At 43.2% G+C, this 22,999-nt stretch overlaps 1 long non-coding RNA gene across 1 annotated transcript; it reads right to left on the reverse strand.

The window, feature by feature from the left end:
* Positions 1–670: 670 nt before the first annotated feature.
* LOC119086438 lies at positions 671–20,080 on the reverse strand. The gene is made up of 2 exons (XR_005089730.1): positions 19,795–20,080; positions 671–12,377 (listed from the first exon to the last, which is right to left on the reverse strand). It is a non-coding gene; the product is annotated as an uncharacterized LOC119086438 (long non-coding RNA).
* Positions 20,081–22,999: the final 2,919 nt, after the last annotated feature.

Consider the following 22,999-nt stretch of genomic DNA (forward strand, 5'->3'; position numbering starts at 1 on the left):
TGACATTCTGTTGTCTATCCACGAAAGAACGGATAGGATGTCTTGGAGCCTCTAGTCCTGCCTGAAACTCCGAGGGGAGTAATCTCAGTGGATATGGAGAATATCCCTGAAGTGAATCCCCAAATTCCTCCATTTGCTTCTTTTTTTGTTGCTTCCTCAGATAGGACATCCACTTCCCAGATGTCAGGATATAGGATCCCACAGTGTTCCCATTATCAGAGGGAAGAACCAAGGGAAGTGCTGATGAACATAATGGTGTGTGTATAGGACTCTGGAGACAGCAAAAAACCAACAGCAAAGTTCTTCATAGTCAAGATTCTTGAAACCCCCGGCATTCCAGAACCCTGAAGGGACCCTAACTCAGTTTTGACAAAACTTGAAATAAATGGAACTGAAGGGCTGTGTATGAACCTAGAGAATTCTCTGCTTGTGACTTTTCTGATGTTATCATTTCTGAGTCTCTGTCCTCACACACCCATCTGTGATTCAAATAATCAATTTCCATTACTTTAGGGGATTCTGCTTTGATGCCTAGACATTTTTCAGCTTGAAGCCTTTGCTCATGAGATAATACTGGAGGTCTCTCAAGTTTTTGCTGTAAGATTAATTCTGCAAAATTCTCTTGAATATATGCCCTTGGGGTTCATTTTGTAGGTTTTACCATGTCTTGAAGATGTGGTCTTGGGAGTAAATTCACACCATTCTTTAGTTTACTTTACTGCTTGACTGTGTGGCAACTCCATTTGGTTCTATAGATGGAGACTTGGTCCTGGAGCCAGCTCTTCAGATTTTACAATCAGAAGCCAGGGTTTGGGAACCAATGTAGTCTTTATAACTTGAAAGCCCAACAACTCTATCGTTTCTAAAATTTGATGTGTTGATACTGCAATTAATTTCTTAGATTGCACATTTTGTAGCCAAAGACTTGAAGCAAATCCATCCAATTTCACATCATGCAGTTTGGGAATCAAATCAGCATGTTTTGACCCTTGAGAGGTTGCCTCTGGTATCATCACAGACTCTCGAACTTGAAGTGGCAGCCCAGAGATAACTTCCAATGATTTGGAAACACTGGGGAGAGGAGCTGAAGCCGTATCTTTGCAGATTCTGTCACTTTACCTAGTGGCTTTGGACTGATCGTTACAAAGTTTATCATTTGATCCAGTGATTCTATTGGAGTTAATGTTTAAAGTTCCCATGCTTAAATCATGGGGCTTTGTTAGCCTACCTGCTACCTCCCTTGGCTGCCATGACTCAAAAGTGACTTCCTCAGAGTCTATATCTCCCTTAACTTGACTGGATTGCTGGGTTAACAAATCTAAGGATTCTTCTATTTGCAACCATGGCTTAGAGGTCAAACTTATAGATTCAGGAATCTGAGGTCCTTGCCCTGGTTTTATCCCTGAAGCAGAATCTGGAACAAGATAGGATGGCCTTGATGGCAATGCTACAGATTTCCTTTGGGAAATTCTCTCAGAGCCCACCACCACAGGTCCTAAGTCTTAAGCCTTGGAGATTTTTCTACACATCCAGTCTATTTACTGACTTTGAAGTAACTCTAAGAAATTCTTTCCCTGGTCTTACCTCACAAGTTAGCATCCTTACCTCTGCAACATGATTATTGAGGTCAAGGGTCAGTCTATCAGATCCTGTGGCTTGTTTTGTTGGTAACTCCTTGAAATCTTTAAATTGAGGCCACAAACAAGAAAGCAACTCCAGAGTTTCTGGGCTCTGGTAGCTTTTCTGTGGGATTACTTCTGAGGATTTCAAATCTTGATCACTTAGTGTGGGAGTCAGATCAACAAATTCTAGTCCTTGAAGATCTAGTTGCTGAGGCATCCCTAATGATTCTATGATTTGATCTGTTGGTTTGGGGGTCAACCTCATAGACTTCTATATTGTTTTGGGGCTTTTATGTCCCAACCCTTTCATCATTTTGAAGATCCTGCATCTTGGTAAACTGGTAGTGAAATAAAAACCAACAGTTTAGAGATTTGGCACCTGATCTTTTCAGCATAGTCCTCCAACTGGTGCCCAGGTCTATATATCTATGATTTGATCACATGTCTGGGGACATTGGTTCCCAGATGTCACATTTTGAAGGAATGGCCTTGGTGATAATCACACAGAGTTTCCAGTTTGTGGCAGAGACACTGGTGACAACTTCACATGTTTACACTTTGCCACTTTGGCTCTGAAGTAAATTCTGTACATTTCATACATTGTTGCTGTGATTCCGGAATCAAATTTGAAAATTTGATGCTAGTCAGTGCTGGTCCTGCTAAGAACTCTCCATGGGACTCTGGTATTGGTACCATTAGTTTCTCATTTAAAGGAAACTGTTGGTGATCATGCTTTGCTGTTTGGAGCCCAGCCTCAGCTGCATAGGCTTTCTTTCATGAAAACATGGCTTCAGTGCAAAGGAAGTCTTAGTACGTTGAGAACAGTGGCATGGAGCAAACTCTAAGGGTTCACACTTTTGAGTTGGTGACCCTGGCTTCGACTTCACAGATGTAACTTTTTGAAAACAAGGTTCTGGTGAAAATTCCTTACTTCTTACGTCCTGCAGACCAAGTCAGGTGTCAGTTTTACAGAATTTGTAAAACAAAGCAATGACTGTTTGCTTATCTCTGATGACATTCTATCTTCAGGCAGTGGGGTTGGTGAAACTCCCAGATTTCACACCATTTGATGGAGGCCTCAAAGTAAACAAGGGTTGTGTGGTTTCTGCCACAATCCAAGTTGTTTCTTCAAAAATGGGATCTCCTGAAACTCTGCCCCTACGATTAAGTGAGATGGTGTCACACCTTGAAAAGGTGGTCCACAGTGCAACAGAACAGATTTTGGACATTGAGATTCTGACCCAGGCTTCAACTCAAAGGACTTCACGTTTTGCCACTGTGGCCCTGAACTAAGCTTCACTGGATTTATGCATTGTAATTTTAATCCTGGATTCAACTGAGAAAAATTCACACATTGTATCTGTTGCCAAGAGTTGTGCTCTATAGGTGGACCATTTATAATATTTGACTCTGGAGTTAATTCAAGCTTCAGGTCTTGCACGTGTTGTCCTTGGTTAACTATTACAGGCATCTCTCTTAGAATTCCTGTCCCAGGGTTCAACTCAGAAAACTTCATACCTTGAAGTTTTGGAGCTTGTAAATGTGGCCCAGGGTTGTATCCAGTAGAATTTATAGACTGGATTCTTGTCTTCGAGTACAGGCAGAAGAATCCACATCTTGCAAATGTGTTTTGGTATTGCACCAAACAGAATTTACACACAAAATTTGTGGTGATGGAAATGTTCTACCATGACTCTTACCAAGGAGAAGTGGCTCAAGACTACACTTATTAGAATGTTCACACTAAGGGTTTTGCCCTGGAGTGCGTGTGGAAGGATTCACACCTTGCAAATGTGAGTTAGGATAGCATCCAATAGGATCTACACACTGAATGTGTGGTCCTAGAACTAATGCCCATTGATTCACACCTTGCAAATGTGCTTCAGGATGTAGAATTTACACATGGAAGAGTTGGCCCTGGGGTGCATACAGAAGAATTCACACTCTGAGGACTTGGCCCTGGGGTGCATACAGGAGAATTTACGTCTTGCAAGTTTGGCTCATGGATGCACACAGTAAAATCTGCACATTGCAATTTTGGTCCTAAAATGCATGCAGAAGAATGCGTTCCATGTAAATGTGACCCAGGATTGCACACAGACTTCATACATTGAGGGTCTGGCTCTGGAATGCATGCAGATGAATTTATATCTTGCAAATATGGCCCAGGTTTACATCCACTGGTATTTATATACTGAGAATTTGCATTGGGAGTGCATACAGAATTTACATATTCTGAGTGCAGCCCAAGGCAGAACAGCTTAGATTTTATACCTTGAAAGTCTGGATCAGGTTGCGACTCAGATGATTCTACATTTTGTTTTCCAGTGTTGGATGCCATAACATTTTTACAGTGAATCTGTGGCACTGCATTTAGGTCACAGGATGCCCTACCTTGCAATCTAGGCTCATGCTTGAATTCCAGAGACGGCTCATCTGGCAGCTTGGTTTCTGTGCATACCTCAGAAGGTTTTATCTCTTGTAACTGTGGCCCAGGGTTGAACTCTAAAGACTGAGGGCTTGTTCCCAGGCCCAACTCAGAGGATATCACATCTTGCAACTGTTGCTCTGAATTAAATTCCATAGATTTCAGGTCTTGAAGCTTTGTACATAATTCTGATGACTTGATATGTTGCAAATGTGGCTTGTGACTGAACACTATCGGTTTTATATTTTTTGAAGTTGTTGCTTTTGACTTAATTTGTGAGACTTCCAATCTTGTTTCTGGTTTCTGAGATTGGGTTTGGAAGGCACCACACTATAAACTGTTAAGTCCGAGGCCTGCTTAGAGAATCCCACAAACTGTAATTCTCTACCATGATTGATCCCAGTATCCTTCACTGTCTGGACATATGTGGACTCAGACTTCACACCTTTCAACTTTGATCCACAATTGACTACCTGAGGTTTCATACCTTGAAGATTTAATTCTGGTGTTAACATAGATAATTTCCTGTCCTGTAAATGAGTGGTCTCCAACTGCAAAGGTTCCCTGTCAACTGCCTTACCAAATGTCCATTTTAAAGATTTTACATCTTGCCACAGTGGCTGATCTACAGAGCCCAAGGGTTTCTCTTTTTCAAGTGTGTCCTCTGAAATCACTTCGGAAGACTTCATACCCTGCCTGTGAGCATAGGCCAGAACTGACCTCCATATAATCTTCCATATTGAAGCTTTGTCCCTAGAATTGACTGAGAGTATTTTTCATCTTGTAACTGGGGGCCTGAGTTTAACTTCCCAGATTCCCCATTTGGGTTCTTGGACTCCATTGTCACACCTTGTAACTTTGCGCCTTGATTAAACTCTACAGACTCCTTAGCTTGGTACCTTTGCCCTTGAACCAATTCAGAGGGATTTTTATTTTGTGTCTGTGGTCCAGAATTGAGATCCACCACTGTCATACCATGGGATTATATCTGTGTTACCACCTCAGAAGATTTTATACTTGTAATGTATTGTCCCATAGAGTTCACACCTTGAGGCTTCATACCCATGATCAGCTCAGGATATTAAAAATCTTGTAAAGGGGAGCCTGAGTCCAGCTCTACAGATTTTGTACCTAAGAACATCTTCCTCAGGGTGAAATCATGTTTCTTACCTTGTAACTTTGAACTAAATTTGATTTCTTTGGATTTCATAGCATGAGCCCTTTTCCCTCTAATGACTTCAGATGTCATATCTTGTAAGTGGTCCAGGACCGAAGTCCACAGACATGATTGTCTACACCCATGATTGTCCTTGAAGATTTCAGGTCTTGTAACTGTGGGCCTGATTCACCGTCTTCTATTTCCATTTCTTGAGGCTATGTCCTCAGAAATGAGTTGGATTTCATACCTTACCACTGTGTCCAGGTTTACAGCCTTGTTTGACACATCGAGTTTTGGCTCCCATAGCTAACTCAGTAAATGGTTGGCCTTTCAACTGTGAGCTGGGACTTAACTTAGGACATTTCATATTTTGGGACTCTGTTTCAGGTGTCAAGTCAGAACATTTTGCACACTGCCACTGGGGCCCAGAGATGTTCTCAGATTCATACCTTGAAGCTTTGTCAGAAGTGCCAACTCAGAAGATTTTCCACATTTCAACTCTACATTGTTTTGTGATTGTGGCCTTTGGCTTAAAGCTCTCTATTTACCTTCTAAAAACTGTGACTCTTGTTTAAATACTGAACACAGCTCTAGTCTGTGTTCCTGGGGATGACCCTAAGGGCTTCCCTTCTTGTGACTGTAATCCAGGGTTCAACCCAGGAGAGCTCCTTTCTTCTAAGCAAAACCTGGGATTGAATGTCCATTTTGTATTATTGATCTTTGACCTTAAGGTTGGGTCACATGCTTTCATACTTCTAAACTGTAGTTCAGATTTGAAATCAATAGTTTTGGACCTCTGAGACTGATGTTCCTGGGTTGACTCTGAAGGTTGTTTACCTGTGACTTTGGCCTCGTAATTAACTCATGGGATGTCTTCACAACTCTTAGTTGTACCGAGGGTTTTAACGCTTTAGCTGTGACATCTTGAGATTGCAACCTAAGATTCAGTATAGATTTCTTAACCTGCCAGTCAGACAGTGGTATCCAGTGAACAGATTTTGTATTTTCAAGCTGTGGTCCCTGGTATAAGGCCAACTTTTCACACATTGAGACTGTGAGGTTGATCTGATGTTTTCCCTTGTTTGTAGCTTAGGTACAAGGGCCAATTCAGGGGTCTTCACACACTGTACGTGGGGCACAAGGTTTAAAATCCTGAAATTTTTCCTTGAAGTTTTGACCCGAGTTATCTCTGATGTCTTCTCACCTCCCAGCTGTATGGATGGTTTCTGTTCTGTAGACTGGACACCTGGAGATGGTGACCCACGATTTAATCCTAAAATTTCACACCACAGAACTCAGGTCCTGGTATCCACTGAATGGATCTTACAAGTTCAACTTGAGGCTCCTTGATTAGCTCCACAGTTTTGATCCCTTGAAGCTGCGGCTCGGAAGCTAAGTTGAAAGTTTTTGTTTTCTACAGAGCTAGTGCTAACAAAGAGGTTTTTACTTGCTGTAACTGTGACTCAAGATGAAATTCCATGGATTTTTCTCCTTGAATTTTTAACCTGTCAATTCAGATGACTTCACACCTCTCTGTTTTGTAGACAGCTTCAATTCTGTAGGTCTGGCACTTTGAGACTGTAACCTAAAGTTTGACCCTATACATTTCTCCCTTTGAAACTCAGATACTGGTATCCACTGAACAGATTTTGTACCTCCAATTTGTGGTTCTGTATTTAGTGCCACAGTTCTCCCATCTTGAAGCGGTGGCTCTAACATTGGCTCCAAGGCTTTCACTGGGTACACTTGTGATTCTGGAGTCAATGGACAAGGTATCATGCTTGGCACCTTTGGCTCACATTGACCTCTTGAGCTTTTACATTATGAATGAATAACTACTTCAGAAACCAATTCAAATGAGGGTGCATCTTTACATTGTAGTTTAGAGATGAGCTCTACGGGTTTTCTACCTGCAAGTTTGGGTTCTGGATCTGACCCCATAGACAACATATCTTCCAACTCAAACTGTTTGTTCAGCCGGTCGAACAGCCCACCTTTCCACTCTGCTGAGCTTATCTGGTCATCCTGTCCGGGCTCAACAATTAAATGCATGGGTGCCATCCCCTGACACTGTTGTGTTGAGACTAAATCCACAAATTTTACTCCTGGATCCCTTGTGTTTTGGCTATATTCCCAAGTTTTAGACTTTGCTGTTTCAGACATGAGATAATCACATATTTGCTATCTTGCATTTGTGGCTGTGAAGTCAGTTCCTTGGGTTTTACATCTTGTTGATGAGGCCCTTACAACACCTCCACAGGCTTATCTTGAAACAGCATCCCTGGTACAAAAGTCACAGGATTCTCCCCTTGCTTCTTTTCTCAAGTTTTAAGTCCATAACGTTTACATCTTGAACAAATGTGTCACGGGCCAACCCCACAGTTTTCAAATCTTGCATTCTTGAACCTGGGATCAACTTCCCAGATTTCATACCATCTGACTGAGAACTACTTGGGGATATCACTGTATATTTTATCCTCTTTCATACCATCTGACTGAGAACTACTTGGGGATATCACTGTAGATTTTATCCTCTCTAGAGTTTAGACTGCAGATTACCTATCTTCTAAGTGTGGTTCTGAACATGGTAACTCAGATTTTAAACCTGTTGGAGCCCAGAGGCAGTTCTTCAAGTTCCTTATCTCCTGCTTGTATCACCAGGATTGACAGCATAGATTTGACTTTCCCCAGCTCTGACTTTGACCTTAACTCCACAGATTTCATGTCTTCCAAAGGTGGCCCTGGCATTAACTCTTCTTGCTTTGTGGCTGTGATCCTCTTCACAGGTTTTATATGTCCCAAATGCTGTCTGTGGATCAATTCAGAAGATTCTACACCTTCTGCCTGTGGTCTTCTGATCAACTCAGAATGATCTGCACCTGCTAAGTGTTTCCTAGGAGTCAATTTCATTGATTCTGTATTTGGTATGTGTGGCTCAGATGCTAGTTTATAAGACATTGGGTCTTCAAAGCTTGGTACTTGATTCCTTGGGACATATTGTATATCTTGAAAGAGTGGCTCTTGTGCTATTAACTCTGGCTTCATCCCTTGCCTCTCTGGCTGTGTGGTCAACTCAAATTTTTACACACTCTAACTGTGGCCCTGAGTTTAACTCTGAAGTCTTCACAGCTTGAGGTTGAGTTCCTGGAATTACATCAAAAAATTTGACATCGTGCAGCCATGGCCCTGAGTTAAAACTCACCTGCCTTGTATCTTGTAGGCCTGGAGTCACCTTTGCTGATTTGGGATCATGTATCCCTAACTCTGGAGCCATAGGACTCATACCATAAGACAAAATTTGCTCCCCAAATTGGACCCCTTGATGTTTCATTCTAGAAGCCAACTCAGAAAATTTGGTGTCTTGTTGCCACAGTCCTGGATTGACCTCCTCAATTATCACTCTTGGATGTTGTAGTTCAGAGGCTGGAATTGTGAGTTTCATGCTGCAAAACTCTGATACTTCCGGAGGCAGAACAAGCTTATCTTCAACGTGCATCTCTTGGCCTAATGGCAAAAATGATTCTGGCGTCAATCCCTAGGGCTTCCTATCTTGAAGCTGAATACCTGGCATGAATTGTCCACATTTGAAACCTTGGTGCTTGGGCTCTAGGATGGGATCAGAGAATCTCACATGTTGCAAGCATGGTCTTACGTTTATGTCCACCAACTTCACAGGTTGTGGACGTGGCTGTGGCTGTGGTTCTAGAGGCTTTGGCCCTAAAAGAAATGCTGATGATCTGATTTCTGACCCTGGGGAACATGATATTTCATCATCAGATTTCACACCATAATGTGGGGGGCCTGAGATGAAATTTACTGCGTTTTCCCCTTGAAGAAGTAGCTCTTGATATAACTTTAGAAATTGGACACTTTGCAATTGTGGCCCTAGAATCAATTCCGTTTTGACACTTAGCTGCTGTGGGCCTAGATTTAAATACACAGATTTCACATTTGGGGGCTGTGGCCCCTCAATGAGTTCCTTTGGTGATAAACTTTGTAGCCCTGGCTCTGGTTTTGTCTTTTCAGGATCTACCTCTCCTATAGGTGACTGTTGCATTCATTACATCTACAGATTTCTCATTCTGCAACTGTGATTCTCTATCCATTTGCCTAGACTTTACTTCATGGAGCTGTGGCCCATGCAGTTAGGGTTCTGTAGTTAGCTCTGTAGGTTCTACAACTCGTTCAGGTGATTCAGCAATTACTTCTGCAGATTTCAAATTTTGGGCCAAGGTCTCTGACTTTACACCTTGCACTCTTGGTTCTAGACTCAACTCTAGAGATCCCATCTCTGATTATGGGTCTACAATGGTCCCCTGGGTATCATCGACTTTAGACAATGTCAACCTGATGGTCTCTGTCTTCATATTCTTGTCCGATGGGTTAGCAAATTCTGTACACAGTTCTAGAGTCACCTGAACAAACTTCACATCTGGGGGCTGTGGCTCTGGGGCCATCACTCCTGAGATCATAGTTTGCACTTCTGATTGTAGTAGCAAATCCAGAGTATCTTTAATTGCACTTCCTGATTCTGGAGTCTCTTCCATCTCTTTTACAACTTGGGTCCCAGGTTCAAGAGTATCTTGGAGTGGTGGTGAGTTCATCTCCACAGATTCTGAGGTCTGGCTCAATGGTGCTGGACTCATCCCTAATGATGATTATGGCAACGGAGCAGATTTTTCCACCTGCTGGCAAGGATCAGAGGTCACTCTTGCTTCTGAGGCTGGATGCTGTAGGGTCAGTCCTTCAGGTTCTAGGAAATGATAACTTGGTTTGGGGGTCGCTTCTAAAGATTTTGTTGCATAAAAGTGTGTGCTTGGGATCAGTTCACCAACTTCCATACTCTCCACCTGTGCCTCAGGAAGTAGACTCCTACCTTCTACAAATGGAGTCTTTGTATCCTCAATCAATGGTACAGGGGCTATCTTATCATAGCCGGTGCTTTGTGAACATGGTTCTGGGGCCAAGTTCACAGATTTTCTATCTTCAAGTGATCATTTGGAGTCAACTCCACCATTTTTAATTACCTTGTAATTCCTGTGATAGGGCTGAAAGAGCATTCTTCCATACCTTGAGACTGAGAGTTGTTGATCAAATGTACTGATTTATTACTTTACAACTGTGGACCTGGGGCCTACCTAGCAGACTTTATGTTTTGGAGTTGTGGTTCAACTGTCAGTTGGCCAGAATTCACATCTTGAAACTGAGACTCAGGGGCTGATGGCACAGATGTCTCACTTTGCAGTTGTGGTATGGGGGTTAATTCCTCAGATTGTATATTCTGCTGATTTAGTTCTGGGGCCAAATCTGTAGATACCACTGTTGAGGTATGTGGTCCATATTTTTCCATTTCTGGGACTAAATCTGTGACTATGCCCACAGATTTCATACTTTGCAATCTTGGATCTGGGATTAGGTGCACAGATTTTACATTCTGTAGTTCTGGGGGTAAGTCCATTGAATCTCTAACCTTAGACTGTGGGACTGTGCTCCCCCCCCCCCAAATATTCCATTTCCTGAAGCAGTGGTATGACTGGCCCTACTTCAGCTTCTGGAATTTGATGCTTTTGGCCCCTTCCTATAGGTACTGCACCTTGATCTGGTGGTGCTGGGATTGTTCTCATGGATTCCATTATTTGATGATGTGACTGTGGTGTCTCCACAAGATCCTTCTCTTATGGCCAGTTCAACCCCATAGTTTCTGCCATGTTGTGACTTTGCCTTGGGCTCACCTCCGAATAATTTAAGTCTTAGTGCCATGGGGTGAACTCCAAAGAGTCTGTGACCTGATGAGACAGTCCTAGAGTCAATGACAAACACTCTGTGCCTTAAGACTCCCCACAGAATCTCCAACCTGACCCTGTAACCCAGAAGGCAAATTGCAGAGACTCTCTGACTTGAGGCTCTACAACTTGTAGTGGTGTGATCATTCCCGTGGGAGATGCCTGGACTAGCGGGGTCACCTTTAGAGCATGCAGGGATTAACCTGATGGTAGTAGGTCATCAATCATTCCTGATGGTCCCAGGACTTTAGATGGTGGCTGTGGAGGTATGCTTCTAGATTCTACAGTTCCTACTGGGACCGTAGAAGTCGGAACATCTGGTTGAGCTGACACTGGGGTCAAATTTTCAGCTGGAGGCTGTGAGCCTTGGATCAAAGCCCTAGATTTAGTAATATGTGGCTGTCCTAGTGGAATTATCTGCATGAAATCCATGGCTTGTTGTGCCAATGGAGTCACTTTGTATCATCAATGGCTTCAGGCAGTGCACTTGAACTAATTTCCATTGCATTTTGATGTACTGGACTGGGAGTAATCCTGGTGTTTTGTGGCTTGATTCTAAGAACTCAAGGTCATGGTCAGTGTTCCCATGACATTATGCTGAGACTGGGGAATCATTTCCATAGCTTCCACAAGTGTCTGCTGTGGCCCTAGACTCATACTTCCTGGTCTTATGGCTTGATAATTATGCAATGTATTCATCTTCACTGATTTCATGACTTGGTATTGTAGCTTTGAGGCTATTCCTTCTGGTCCTGTGCCTTGTGGACTTAATTTGTCAATTATCCCCATGGAATCCATAATGTGAAACAATCTACAGGAGTTACCTTCATGGTACCTGTGACTTGACTCAGTCTTGAGGCCATGCTCTTTAATTCTGTCGTTTGATTCTGAGGATGGGTTACTTTTATTGGTTCAATTACTTGATTCATTGGCTGAGGAGCTATACTCACTGTTTCTGCTTGATTTGGTGGCTGTGAGGAAAACCCCACAGAGTCTATCACCTCCGACTGTGATTCTGGGCTTATTCCCATTGAGTCCATAACCTGAAGCAATGCCAATGGAGTGACCTTTATGCTGTCTGTGGCTGTGTCCATTCTCCTCTCCCATACTTTGGGCTCTCCATGAAGATGTAGGGACAGAGAAGCCCAAGGAAAGGAAACAATGGAGGATGGAGCTGTCTGCATGACTTTGGAAGGAAAGATGTCAGAGAGATGAGTGTACTCTCCAGGCACACCCTCTTTTTCAACTTTCTTCCACTTCAAGTGGAAAGAGTCCTAAAGCAGGTCCACAGTTGATCAGTCATCAGCCTTGAGCTGTCCAATAAGGATAAAATCATTCTGACCTGTGAGTTTCCAGATTTGTTTTAGATTTTGTTGCTTGGAAGCCTAGAGAAACAAACAAAAAGAAACCAAGTCAGGTTTATGTTCTAGCTTGGACAATATATTGACAACACATCTCATCTTATCTAGGGGATATCGAGATGGTTTATGTCAGGTATCAACACCGTTGTGGTCCGCAACCATATCATCAATTACCATCTCATTTGTTTATTTGTGAATAATGGTTACATATCCTAAGGGATCAGAAAGATGGCTCTGTGGGCACAGGTGTTTGACACCAATTCCGATGACATGAGTCCCATCTCTGGGGCCCACAAAGTAAAAGGTAAAAAGCATTTTCCACAAGTTGTGCTCACCTCCACGTGCATGCCATGTGTACATGCATGCACCCACATGCTTGATGGAGCAAAAACCTAAATGTAAGAACTATTTAAGTTATAAAACTCTTTCCAGATAAAAAAGAGGGGAAGAATTAGGCTTGGGGAGATGGTTCAGTGGTTAACAACAGCACATACTGCTCTTGCAGAGGACCCAAGTTTGGTTCCTAGCATCTATATCGCTCACAATCACTCCTAACTCCAGCTCCAGGAGGATCCAGCACCTCTGGCTTCTGCTGGCTCCTGTGCTCATGCCCACACTCACAATTATACAAACACACAATTTTATACACATATCACACTCACAATTACACAAACACAATTTTACACACACACACACACACACACACATGCCTTTTTAAAAATAATAATAATAAATCTAAGCAAGAGAAGAGAGTGTAATGGTTAATTTTATGCCGACTTGGCTAAGCTATGGAGCCCAGTTCTTTGGTCATATATTAGTCTAGAACATTTCTTTGACAGTAATTTTACATTTGATTAACATTTAAAATCAATACACCTTAAGGCAGATTGACTTCCATACTGTGGAAGTGGGCATCACCCAATCAGCGGAAGGCTTTAAGAGCAGAGACCAGAACTCCCTGAAGAGGAGAGAATCCTTCCAAAGACTGAAGCACACAAAAGTGTACCCATTTTTCTAGCCTGTCCTGTCCTGAAGATTTTGGGCTTGGGACAATGACATTAACTCTTACCCAAGTTTGTCTATGAATTTCAGAGGAACTATAAGAGCTTATTTCTTAACCTTAGTATCTCCTCCTTTGGAGTGTGTGTGTGTGTGTGTGTGTGTGTGTGTGTGTGTGTGTGTGATAAAGAACAGTCTGGTTCCAGATTCTTAGTACAGAACTCCAAAAACCCTTGTAACTCCATGAGTGTTGAGGGCATCTGTTACATTAATAAGATGGAAATTTGGATTTGCTTCTATTTTTAATTGAGGAAGCTAGAACAATCATCATTCTAAAATCTAATTAAGATCTGACCAGTCAATATATTTATGCATAGATGCATAAATCCCAAACAAAATATCATCAAACTGAATCTAATGAATCTAATTAAAGTATTGGGACCAACATTACAAATGTGTTATATGTATCCTAGGAATTCACAGCTGGTTTATTATCTTACATTCTTATGCAACTCAGTACATTGATTGAATGAACAAGAAAAAATATATGACATCTAAATAGAGGCAGAAAATATACTTAATATTTAGCATTCAGTATAAAGAGACTTAATTTAAAATTTTAGAAGATTTTTTTTAATTAACACCAATTCTTGCTAAAACTTCCTTAATTGGAAAGGAATATTTGAAAAACCATAGAAAACATTATACATAACTGGTGAATTATAAAAAATTTCCTTGACTTAATAAAGAGACAGATGCCCACAACACATTGCTACTGAATATTGTACTTGAAGTTATAATCATAAATGAAAAAAGGAGAACCAAGACATAAGAATTGGAAAAGAGGTAATAAAACTGTTATTTACACATGACATGATTTAGAGAATATTCCTAGAGGAGAATACAGTCAAAGTGATACACTTAGCAGGGTTTTCTAAGCAGATCTGTTGTATTTTCAGGTTTTGGCATCATTTATATAAAATGGTATTCACAAAGGGTGGTGGTGGTGCACAATTTTTAATCCCAGCACTTGGAAGGCAGAGGCAAGTGGATCTCTGTGAGTTCAAGGCCAGCCTTGTCTACAAAGTGGTTTCCAGGGCATGCAGGGCTACACAGGGAAACCCTGCCAAAAAAAGAAAGAAAGAGAAAGGAAGGAAGGAAGGAAGGAAGGAAGGAAGGAAGGAAGGAAGGAAGGAAGGAAGGAAGGAAGAAAGGAAGAAAGAAAGAAAGAAAGAAAGAAAGAAAGAAAGAAAGAAAGAAAGAAAGAAAGAAAGAAAGAGGAAAGGAAAGGAAAGGAAAAGAACAGAAAAGAAAGGAGGAAAGAAAGAAAGGAAACAGTATATTATTTACAATATTATTCCAGGCCTGGGGATGTAGTTTGGTGGTAGACTGCTTGCCAAGAGCACAAGATCCTGGATTTGATCCTTAGCACTAACTAAAAATAAGTAAATAAACGATAGATAGATAGATAGATAGATAGATAGATAGATAGATGATAGACAGAAAGATAGATATAGATGATGATATAGATAGATAAAAATAAAATGCCTAGCCAAATCACATATTATGTGCCTCCTGATGATTATCGTTACCTATGAACTATGTCATGCTCTTTTTTTATAACCCACTAAGTCCATTTAGTCTTGCCTATATGGACATGGCTACACCACACGGATATTTGATCAACAAAATGTTAATTGTGAAATCTAGAGAAATGTTCCTTTTATCCAATACATAAATGAAACTAATAAAAGAAAAGAGAGACTCTAGATTAGAATAAAGAAATATATTGTTCAGTCTCAACATTCAATATTGAGTTGGGCTAAGTAATAATTTATGCCAGTAAGTGACTGCGTGACTATTGGAATTTAAATGCTGGTGGGTATTTGAGGTATTAAGAAATTATTCAGGCCGGGCGGTGGTGGCGCACGCCTTTAATCCCAGCACTCGGGAGGCAGAGCCAGGCGGATCTCTGTGAGTTCGAGGCCAGCCTGGGCTACCAAGTGAGTCTCAGGAAAGGCGCAAAGCTACACAGAGAAACCCTGTCTCGAAAAACCAAAAAAAAAAAAAAAAAAAAAAAAAAAAAAAAAAAGAAATTATTCAGATATTATTGTTACATTTTTAGGTGTAATAATGATATTGTGATTAACCTGTTTTTCTTTATTTTTCTTTGTGGAATGGGGCAGGATCTCAAAATATACATACTAAAACATTTACCATAAAATTATTTCTGATTTGCTTCAAAAAATGATGTAGCAAGGGTTGAGTGACAGGACTATGAAGATTCATCAGACCACCTTTTATTTTCTCTCATACTAAGGATTGAATGTAGGGCCTTGTTCAGACTAGGCTCATTTACCAATTCTGTGTGCCTTTGATTTGCCTAAAATTATCCTTAATAAAAATCAAGGAAAGCTGGGCCGTGGTGGCACAAGCCTTCAATCCCAGCACTTGGGAGGGAGAGACAGGTGGATTTTTGTGAGTTTGAGGCCAGCCTGGTCTACAGGGAGAGTTCTAGGACATCCAGGATTACAGAAACAAACTGTCTTGAAAAAAAAAAAAAAAAAAAAAAAAAAAAAAAAACCTAAAACAGACAAACAAACAAAAAAAAAATTAAAGAAAAAATGGACCAGAGATGTAGCTCAGTGGTAGAGTGCTTTGCCTAGCATGAGCAATGACCTGAATTTGATCCTTACTAACACACACACACACACACACACACACACACACACACACACACACACACACACTGCACAAATGACTTGAATAGGCAGTTTACAAGAGAGAATTTCCAAATGGCGAATAAACCTGAGACATTTCTCAGTGTTATTAGTTATGATGTGTGTGTGTGGTGTGGGGCGTTTACCCACCAACCCTACAGTTCCCCAGAGTTTTCTTGAGTGTGAGCAGCAGGAAATATTAGATAGGATTTATTTCGGAGATAAACAGATAGAAAATAAAGGATAGCCTCGAGAGGGCCTGGAATCTTTTCCAATGGGCCCTGACTGTCTCTGCCCCAGGATATTTATAGAGACGCTAAGGGGTGGAGCAAAAGACCTCCTCCCCCAGCACAGCCAAGTGCAGACCACCTCAGACACCTGCACTCAGGCCCGTGGTCCTAATCATCCTCTATGCGGACCTGCTGGGTAAAGCCACAAGGAACCTGAAAACGGGCTCCCATAGTGTGGGTGCACATGAAATCACAATGCAATACCACATACTCACTGGAATCACTAAAATAAAAGAGGTGCATATGCCAAGTCTGGGCAAGATGGTAGGACTGTGGGGGAGCCAGTCACTCATGGTCTGCTCACATGATCAAAAACTCAGAAGAGGCATGACCTACTAACATTAAACACATGCACCACATACTCAAACAATTCTTTTCCTGCTAGAAATAAAAATCCCACAGCAAAGTGTCACTTGCAATTCACTTCCTAAGATGTTCTTTGTCTCGTCATATGATTTAAGTCTTTCTTAATAAAACAAACGCACTCTACCATCTGCCTCCCATCCCATGTGATGGACAATATCTACACCACTCTTACCACATTCTTTTCCCCCAAAGTTATGTCATCTGAATGTCTCACTTCAGCTCGAGCTCCTAAACAGCACTTTCTCAGTATCTAGAACATTCTGCCTCAGTGTCTATTTGAGACTAGATCCTAAAGCTACCATTACTACTACTTTCCTTCTTCCTTCCTCTTCCTCCTTCCTCCTTCTCCTCCTCCTCTTCTTCCCTCTTTCTCTTCTTCTTGGTTTTTTGAGACAGAGTCTCCCTGTGTATTCCTGGCTGTCCTGGAACACACCAAGTAGACCAGGCTGTCCTCGAACACAGAGACATCCTCCTGCCTCTCCCTCCCAAGTGTTGGGATTAAAGGTGTGCACCACCATGCCCAACCTAAGGCTTCTTGAAGTGAATTAAGAGAAAAACAAGCTGAGCAGTGGTGGCTCATGCCCTTAATCCTAGAACTTGGGAGGCAGAGGCAGGCAGATCTCTGTGAGTTCAAGGCCAGCTTGGTATACAGAGTGAGTCAGGAGAGCCAGGGATACACAGAGAAATCTTGTCTCAGAAAGCCAAAACAAGGAAGGAAAAATAAAAGAGGAAGCCATCTATCAATGCTGTCTCAACCCCCCTCTCCCCTCTATCCAGTTCTTCCTAAGGCCCAGAGGATGGACATTTAGACAAACCTATAGGGTTTCAGGATGGAGAGAGTGAGTTTCCAGAGAGAGAGGCTATCACGTACCTCTGTCTTGGCTGCCACCTGTGTCTGCCTCTGATACCTAGAAAACAACACCCATATTCCACAAACCAAGAAACCAAGTAGCATAAGGCTGAGATGTGTCGGCAGTGGGAAAGCGAGCCCCCATATTAGGGACATTTCTCAAGCCTATGCCCCTCTCCACTACAGAGTTTCTGTCTCCAGACTGAGATTTCATGACATCACAATAGGCAGTGCCAGGTAAAGCAGTGCACACTCAGGTCCCAGCTGATGCCCTTCCCTGTGGCTGACCTTGCTCTGAGCTCTAATAGCCAAAGCTCAGGGAAGAATCCATCTATGAATTTTCTAGGGTCCAGCTAGACAAACTCGTCACTAAGGAAGGAGTGGCGAGGTAAAGTTTCAAAGGTCTTCCAAAATGACTTGTTCTGACTCACATTTTCTTTGGAGCCGGTCACTGTCGTAAGTTTGGAATGGGTCTACGACCATAAATTTCAAACTGCAGGTTAGAATACAGAGTCAAGTGAAATCTAAGAATTGGGATAGTTGAAGTGGAAACTCTCAGGGACTTTGAGACACTTGGTTTCACAAGTTTCCATATTTCCTAGTTGCTGTTGACCTTACACACACATCACACTAAGTAGTGGCCTTAGAGGATCTACAATCTCACTGCCAAGTTTAGAGTAGTCATGCATCACCACCCTATCTTACCAAGTCAACACAGTCAAACAATATTGATGTGATCAATTCATGTGATCAAAATTATTCTTTTCATATAGGAATACTAATGAACCACTGACAGGTAGGCACCATTTCAGAAGACAAAGTCTTTTCCCCCCACAGTATTTTCTGTCTATGAGGGCAGTGCATTTAATATTCTTGGGGAGTCTACTAAAAAAGAAAATGTTAAATAACAGTGTGTGTGCTTTATGAAGCACTACTCAATTTCTACGAGGATTTTAATTATAAATAACTCTAACTTGTACATTGAGGACATGCTATGTGGCAGGTCCTAGCTGTATACCAGCCTGGAGTCCTGGTGAAGAATTAGGAATGAGATATCCCTTTGGGTTCTTAAAACATTTTTGTGCACTTTAACATGAAGCTTTCAAGATTTGTTTTTATTACTATCTTAAATGATGTGTATGTGTGTATGAGTGTAGGTTCCACAGTGAGGGGGCTAGAGGTGATCTGCAGTTAACAGATGTTTGTGAACCACACAATATGGGTGCTGGGTACTGAACTCAGTACCCCACCATTGTGCTGCCTCCAGCCCTGACAAGGACCTTTAGAAGTCCTGTCATTTAGATATGATGTCAGTGTGTCCCTGAAGGGGAAGCATCAGGAGAGTAGGATCTTAATTCAACTACAATGTTTATTATTTTATTATTTCATATTTTCGAGGCAGGTCTCATGTAGCCCAGTCTTGCCTTAAATTTGCTATGTAGTCAAAGCTGGTCTTGAACTTCTGAATCCTGCTGCTGCCACCATCCAAATGCTGGGAGGCACATGAGCACCATTAGCCTGACTTCAACTATGGTGTTTAAAAGTGGGGCCTTTCAGGGGCGATTAGGCAGAAAATAATGCAAGCGGAGCACCTGTGGTTGAAGACTGGCAGCCTTAGAAGGGGAAGAGGTAAAAGTGGATATCCATACACATAAACTCCATCACATAGATATTTTAATATACAAAACGTAGACAGAGAATGCTGGCTATACAGTCATCACTAAGTCTTGAGCAAATCCTTCTCATTCTACCAACATCACCCCTCCTAGAATTAAGGGATACCTACAATGACTATGAGCAGCAGAATGGAGGTCACACAGAAATAATAATAGTAGTAGTAATAGTAGTAATAATAATAATAGGCGTAGTACCCTTCTTCTGGAAATTCACAAAGATTCCAACCGACACAGAAAAGTTTCCTTTGCCGAGGTCCTACCTTTGATATTCTCCCCCAGGAGGCCAATCCAAACACACAGGATCTCTCGTGATTCCCTCACATTCCCCAGCTCATACCTGCCTCAATACTTTCACAACCCCGATTTTTTTTTTTCCCTGACGAACTCTCTTACCTGTCAGTCCTAAAGGAAGAAAATCAGCTCAAGTCTGTCTCTCGGGAACTTTCCCATACCACCAGATCTCAGACCACCGAACAACACTGCCCCCTCCTGACCCCTCTCCGTACCCAGGGCCGGCATCCCCGTCCTCCCAGCCCCCACCTGAGCCACAGCGCCCCTCCTGCGTGCACAGCAGCCGCTCCGCCTCCGTGGAGAAGCCCCTCAGCAGCGCCCGCTCCGGAGTCCACGTCACCCCCGGCATCACTGGACCCAACTCGGGGTCCCGCGAGGGCCCCTCGGGGGAGGAGGAAGCAGAAGGAGGAGGGGCCAAGGTCGCCGGCGTCTGGTGGCCACGGGCACCGTCAAGACACCCACAGGACTAGCGTCCCCTGTGAGGATACAGGCACACGGGGGCAGCCATGACAGCAGCGCAGAGCATCCTGGGAAAACATCCCAGGCTCCTAGACGACCAATCGGAGACTCGGGTGTGAGCATGCGCACAGGATAGGATCGCGGCTGGCGTCGGGGAGTGGGGATGGATGGAGATGGGTCGCCCTCGGTCCTGATGACTTGGGGGCGTCTCCAGGGGAGACAGAGGTTGGAAGCAGGTTCTGCGTGCAGACACTCGACGGTCTGAGGCAAAAGCAAGTCCTTGGAGGTGAACACGCAGCACCTTTTTTCCAAGCAGATAGGCGTAGGCCCTAGAGGTTACGACCCCGAAAGTGGAGCCCATGAGGCCCAGGCTCGAGCTGCCTCGGCGTAGGCTATCCTTCGGATGACTTAAAGGGCAAGACAGCCAAGCTGGAAGTGCATGCGCAGCACTGAGGAGACTGAGGCAGAAAGATCGCTGCAGTTTGGAGGCCAGCCTGAGCTGCACTGTGAGTTCCAAACTGGCCTCCCCTAAGAGTGTTCCCCTATCTCAAAGGGGGCAGTGGCAGGGCGCCTGGAGAGATGGCCCAACCGAGGACCGAGTTCTGTTCGCGGCACCCACATCAGGTGGCTCAGCCCTCCAGACGGTTGTCCTCCTCTGGACTTCTAGGTACCAGGCATGCAAGTGGTACATCACACCTGCCGGCAAACATTTATACGCGTAAGATAAACCATTTCTTTAAGAAGCGGGAGGCCATCACATAAACTGGCAGGGGTCAAGGACCTGGAAAGTTTTGCAGGCCAGTCTGTAGAACCCAAAAACACTTCGGTGAAGTGGGAAAAGGGGAAGAAATACATCCTCCTAACAGTGTGGCAGCCGCTGAGCACAGAGTTTGCTGTGCATCCTCTCTCTCTCTCTCTCTCTCTCTCTCTCTCTCTCTCTCTCTCTCTCTCCTCTCTCTCTCTCTCCCTCTCTCTCTCTCCCTCTCTCCCTCTCTCCCTCCCTCCCCCTCCCTCCCTCCCTCCCCCTCCCTCCTCTCTCCTCCCGCTCTCCCTCTCTCCTCTCTCTCTTTTAAGTGGATGAATGTTTTGTTTCTTTTTCACGAAGCTGCAAAGGTCCCTGCTTCACTGTGGAAAAACAACAGCAGCCAATGCAGCTCAAGGTGAAGTGAAGACAGTACTGTCCTTCATCTGACATTGTACAACACTTCCCTGTGCTCCCAGGCATTTCTAACGGGAAGGAACATTAAGTCTTTTGACCAAGATCCAAGGATAGCTGGGCGGTGGTGGCTCACACATCCCAGCACTTGGGAGGCAGAGGCAGGTAGATCTCTGTGAGTTCGAAGCCAGCCTGGTCTACAGAGTGAGTTTGAGGACAGCCAGGGCTACACAGAGAAACCCTGTCTCAACAAAACAATAAAACAAAAAGATTCAGGGATAGATACGGGTGAGTTATAATATTATATGAGACAACATTGTTATCCTGAAATAAGTCACTCTTTTTTTTTTGGTAGGGTCTCACCACATAACCCTTGCTGGCCTGGAACTTGCTATGTAGACCAGACTAGCCTCAAAGTAACAGAGATCTGCCTGTTGGAATGCTGGGATTAAAGGATGGTTCCTCATCAAACTCAGCCTCATAACTTTTAACCGTAGATAATCTCATGAATTCTACACACCAGGGCTTAGCCCCTAGTCTAGGGTCTTACAAAAATATGTACATTATGTTTATCTGCATCCATTGGGGAGTTGGGGACTTTCTTCAGTAGCACTGTTGAGAATAGTATCTTATCCATTGGTATTGCTAAAAGTTATTTCAAGTCTTCTCTAATTTAAGACAACCATGCTATCGCAGGTTACTTCCCACTTTTATTTGGGGATGGAAGTGGGAGGTGCCATGGTCACTCCTCATGGACTTCACATGTTTCTCATATGCCTCTTCAGTGTTAATTCGTCCAGCTCTAGAGGGTCACTCATCTTTACCAGCCAACCATCTTCATGACAAGATCTGTGGACAAGCCCTGGATTTTCTTGGAGCGCTTCATTGGCGTCTGTCACCTCTCCTGACAGGAGAGTGGACGTCATTGGCAGCCTTCCCCCACTCCAAAACACCCAACTCAACTCTTTATTTATTTTGTCCCACCTTGAGGCAGCCGACACAGTAAACAACATCCCCCAAAGTGTCATGCGCAGCATTGCTGACTCCCACTGGTCCAGGACCACTCTCCTTTGATGTCTGTTCATGTTCCATGAATTGATGAACTGAAAACATGGCTGTAGCATGAATCTTAAAAGTTCTTATTAATAAAATCAAACCCGAGGCCAGTTATTGGGGTGAATACTGGAAGGTCAGAGAGACAGAACAAGCCACAGCTATCTCACCTCACCAGTTCCTTAGCTGGTCCTGTTTCCTCAGACTGGAAACCTCTGAGTCCTCATCCAGAATGAATCCCAGCTGAACTGTGCTGCTTCAAAGCCTGAAAGCTTAACCAGCCGAATGCTTAACCAGCCAAATGCTTCTAGTTTCTGGTCCTCACGCCTTATATACCTTTCTGCTTTCTACCATCACTCCCTAGGATTAAAGGCTTGCTTCCTGGTATTAAAGGCGTGAGTCACCAAGCCTGGCCTTTTCCAATGTGGCCTTGAACTCACAGAGATCTATGGGATTAAAGGCGTGCACCACCACTGCCAGGCTCTTTCTATGGCTCTAATAGCTCTGACCCCCGGGCAACTTTATTTATTAACATACAATTAAAATCACATTTCAGTACAAATAGAATACCACCAATCATGGCAGATGTTGTCCTTCCTCTTTTACTGCTGAGAGAAAAGTGAAGCTCCGGGAGCAAGGACTAGGACTGGGCATGGCCCCTGTGGCCTGACGCCTGAAGTGGGAAGTGCCATTCCAGACCCAGGAGGCAGCTCAGGCCAGCAGTTAACCACAAGATAGCCTTGGAAGAAATAACCACTGTGTATGTTGGGGGGGGGGGTTTAAGGG

This window comes from Peromyscus leucopus, chromosome 22 (genome assembly GCF_004664715.2).
Source record: "Peromyscus leucopus breed LL Stock chromosome 22, UCI_PerLeu_2.1, whole genome shotgun sequence".
Taxonomy (NCBI): Eukaryota; Metazoa; Chordata; class Mammalia; order Rodentia; family Cricetidae; genus Peromyscus; species Peromyscus leucopus.